This window comes from Sinocyclocheilus anshuiensis, unplaced genomic scaffold (assembly GCF_001515605.1).
Source record: "Sinocyclocheilus anshuiensis isolate Anshui unplaced genomic scaffold, SAMN03320099.WGS_v1.1 scaffold553, whole genome shotgun sequence".
Taxonomy (NCBI): domain Eukaryota; kingdom Metazoa; phylum Chordata; class Actinopteri; order Cypriniformes; family Cyprinidae; genus Sinocyclocheilus; species Sinocyclocheilus anshuiensis.
The window spans coordinates 3,060,799-3,065,054 of NW_015539821.1; positions in this window are offsets into that span (position 1 = coordinate 3,060,799).

Sequence of the window (4,256 nt, forward strand, 5' to 3'; positions counted from 1 at the left end):
TAAAAAATAAAAATATACAAATATTTTATCTTACAATAACAGGGTTGAATGGTTGAGCTTGACATTAATCTGTGCAAAAACTAAGAAAACAACACTATATGTGAATTCAACATGCATTTCTGAATTAATAGTGATCCACAAATATGTTAAAAAAGTAAATTTTGTATGGTCTCAATGGTAAAATTAGAAAATAATCTTATAATTTCCATTTCTAGAGGAGCATAATCCCATTATTACAGACAGTTACTTCATGTTGTAATGAGACTTTTATGGCTCTTTGTGACTCTGTAGTTTTGATACAGAAGCTGATAAATGATAAATCTTTAACTACAGGTGAGCGTGTGCTAGGTTACAGAAGAGAGGTTTTCCCTGAAATGCTTTAAGTACTTTTACTAATGTTGTTCTCCCTTCTGAAAATATCTCTCCAAACAAATCATCGCTCATTTAAGAGATTCACAATGAATGAGGAGTAGTGTGTGTGTGTGTGTGTGTGTGTGTGTGTGTGTGTATGTGTGTGTGTGTTTATATGGGTCTATGCGGGTGTGTTTATATGATATGCTGCCTCTAGCTTTAGTTAAAAAAGTTGGGTTCACTGGTAGCACCGATACTCAATATTCAAATACAACATTTTTTTTTCATGAAAGCATGCATCTAAGGAAAGATGAACTGTGTTAACTGGACAGTAGTTGAAAAATCCCGAGTGATTATGATTACAAAGCAGTTCAAATGCTCTCTCCTCAATATGAAGAGACTGATGATTTTACATTCAAGATGTGATAAAATATGCATATCACACATTATAAATGATGCGGAAATAACATTTTCTCACGAGGTTTAGATTTTATGGAAACTTGATCTCATGCATTAGACATGCCTGTTAGCGAAAGACTTTAATACATTTCCTACAGGAGCTCTTTGGATATTATCCTATTTCTCATCACCATCCTTTTTTTCTAAAGTACAATTTGATAGGCTTTGTGATATAACTAGAAATATATATCTTAATGTATTTTAGTATTCTGGTGCTATGCAATGTATATTTTGATATTTGATTTTTTTCAGTCATGGGATCCATAATTTCAACCAAACAGCCATTAAAACATTTCTCACGTGTCCTGATATGGATGGTATTGTTATACCATCATCCTGGAGCTCATTATATTTAATAATTTTAATTTAAATGCACCAATATTACAATACATAATAAACAACCTTCAATATTTACATATACCTTTACTATAATATTTACATCTAAGTAATGATGTTTATTTAATAAGTTCATTTAAGCAATGATGCAAATGAATCGAGTCAATTTTGAATTGATTAATTGAAATAAACAGTTTTAACTGGTTCACAAAATTGAATCTCTTTTGCTAGTTTAAATCATAGACACTATTAAAACATCTCTGTCTATAACGATCTCATATTCATGAGTCAGGATCGTGAAATGAGTCAAACTTGTTAAGAAAACTTAATGGCCAAATAAAACATTTATTAAAATCATTCTGATATTCACAATTTAAGTCTTAAAACAAAAGCCTTAACTGGTCTTGCACTGTTTCCTCATATGCAACAAGAGCTTACTTGCATGATTTCCAGGGATTTCCAAAGTTCCCATCCAGAGGCTACCGTCTAGAATTAGGGTCTCAAAAGATTCATATGAAATAACTTATACAAGCTGTTTAAGCTGAAAGCATGACATTGCGGCTTATAGCACAGCCCAAACTATGTGAATGCCAAACAGCAATGTTTTCCATTACTGCACCAGTTCACATGCGTTGCCCCCTGCCTCAGGGCAGCTACCCATGCAAGCATCCATATCTGTTCAAACAGTAGACAATAATGAAAACATTTGATTTCACCAAATAATGAACTATATCATGTGAAGTATAAATGACCCCTGTTTTCCATTCTGGGATGTACAGGGAGTCAGTGTGTAAGGTTTCAGATCTCTCTCCATGGAGTTTTTGCTCTAATGAACACGCTCAATTATTCATATTCGGCCGGTACACCTGAGACATATGTATGCTCAAGGACGACAGTATAGCAATATCGTGCATATCAGGACACGCAGGGAAAAGACCGTAGGTTTCGTTGTTTTTCTATAAGGAAGGGAGAACATGAGAGTGACACAGAAACAGAGGTCTTGAAATTCATAGTCTCTTGATTACATAAGGCACTCACAAACAATGCCACACATTTTTAAAGCAATCTTTTATGACTTCCAGAGCAGACCTCTGAATATCCTGTAGTTCTTAGAGAAAATATTAAGATGACAAAACACCGAGGACACAACACGTCAAATAACTGATTTATGTTCAGATCAAACCAGTTAAAACTCTTTTTTTAAAAAGCTGTTTGGTAAGAGGATGTAAATAACAGTGGAAAGTGCACATTGTACAAACATAAATAAAATATTACTGTTTTCTTGTGAGCGTATGGATATTTTGGAGTCCTACTATTTTTATCTACTTATAAATACTTTTTATAAACATAATTTTTATACATATAAATTAAATTAATAAATAAAACATCAAATTAATATATATAAAAACCTAACAATTTATACTATTTTTATATGTTTTTAAATACTCTTTATAAAAATATATTAAATAACAATAAAACATATTCACATATCACAGTCTCAAGGGTTTTTTGGATTAAATTATACATTTATATATAAATGTATATACAGTATGTATATCTATTTATGTTTATATATATATATATATATATATGGGGTTTATAGAGTAAATTATAAATTTATGTATAAATGTATTTTATATAACATTTTATAAAAAGTATATTCACTTATCACAGTCTCAAGGGTCTTATGGAGTAAATTATAAATTAACAATTATTAATTAAGTGACATGATGAATTTTACTCTGAGTTTTACATTTTACTGTGTATTGTCACTTTGAAAGACTTTGTATCGTGTGATACTTTCTGCTCATTCATCACTGGTATCGTTTTAAAATATGATTGCAAGTGCTTAGCCTTCATACCATTTTATATTGCTAAAAATATCTACTACATTACAATATAAAGAAATATTAAATAAAAAAGTGCCCTACAAATACAGCATAAACACGGCAACAATAACTGTAACGGCAACCGATGGTCAATTTAATAAATTCACATAACACTCTTAAATAAAAATGAAGTGATCCATCAGATAAAGACTGATAGCTCATGGACTAACAGTTTTTCTTACCCACACAAATCGCTGCAGGTCCCCATCCGTGGACTCTGGAGCAGGAGTCCTAACCGCCGATGCCCAGCCAGGCAGCCCTTGAGGAGGACGGGGGTCTTTGAATAACAGACACATCACTGCAAACACAGAGCGAGTTCGGGAGGAGGTTAAGGAAGTAGCAAGAGAGAGATAGTGAGAGGGAGGGGTTAAGCAGGGCTGATTTCTATAGGGAGGATTTTGGTAAACGGGTGAAGCATTGAGACTGAAGGTGAGTCAGATATATAGAGGTCTGTCTTTCACAGGGAGGTCAGTATAGTGCAGACACATGAGAAGAAGGGTGTATATTTTCACACAACAATGCCTTCAGACCCATGGGAGCTCTTATCGGTTGTGTGCTCTTCTTAGGGCCCTTTATAGGATTCCTCTGGCTGCGATGTGAATGTAAATTTAGCTTAAATCTAAGTATAGCTTCTGTGGTTCTTTTTAAGCTTGAATCATTTGAATCAATGATTCAAGATTTGTACATTCACTGAAGAAAATGTGAATGGTGCTTGCCTGTGCAAAACTCACCGTCATGATGCTAGGGTCTTCAAGGTGGTTGCCAGGGTAATGGGGTTGCTAAGGTGTTATGAGTGGTCTTTAGCCCTTTTATGCGGTCGCTAGGTGGTTGCTGTGGTGCGCTGGATGGTTGCTCACAGGGGAAAAAAGTATATTTCTTTTAAAAGCATTGTGAATTAGCTTTTATTTTTATATTTCTAGTTTTCATTTTTGTTTTGTTTTAAGTTTTAGTCATTTTGTTGAGGATTGTTTGTGTGTGTGTGTGTGTGTGTGTGTGTGTGTCAATTTAAGTTTTAGTTATAATGTGCTTTTGTCATTTTATTCATTTTTTAAATATTTCTATTTAGCTTTAATTTATATTGGTAACACTTTATTTTAAGGTGTCCTTGTTACACGTACTTACTATTATAATAACAAGTACATGTAGTTAATTAATATTACTCAGTACTTTATATGTATAATTACACTGTAACAAGGACACCTTAAAATGAAGTGTAACCTT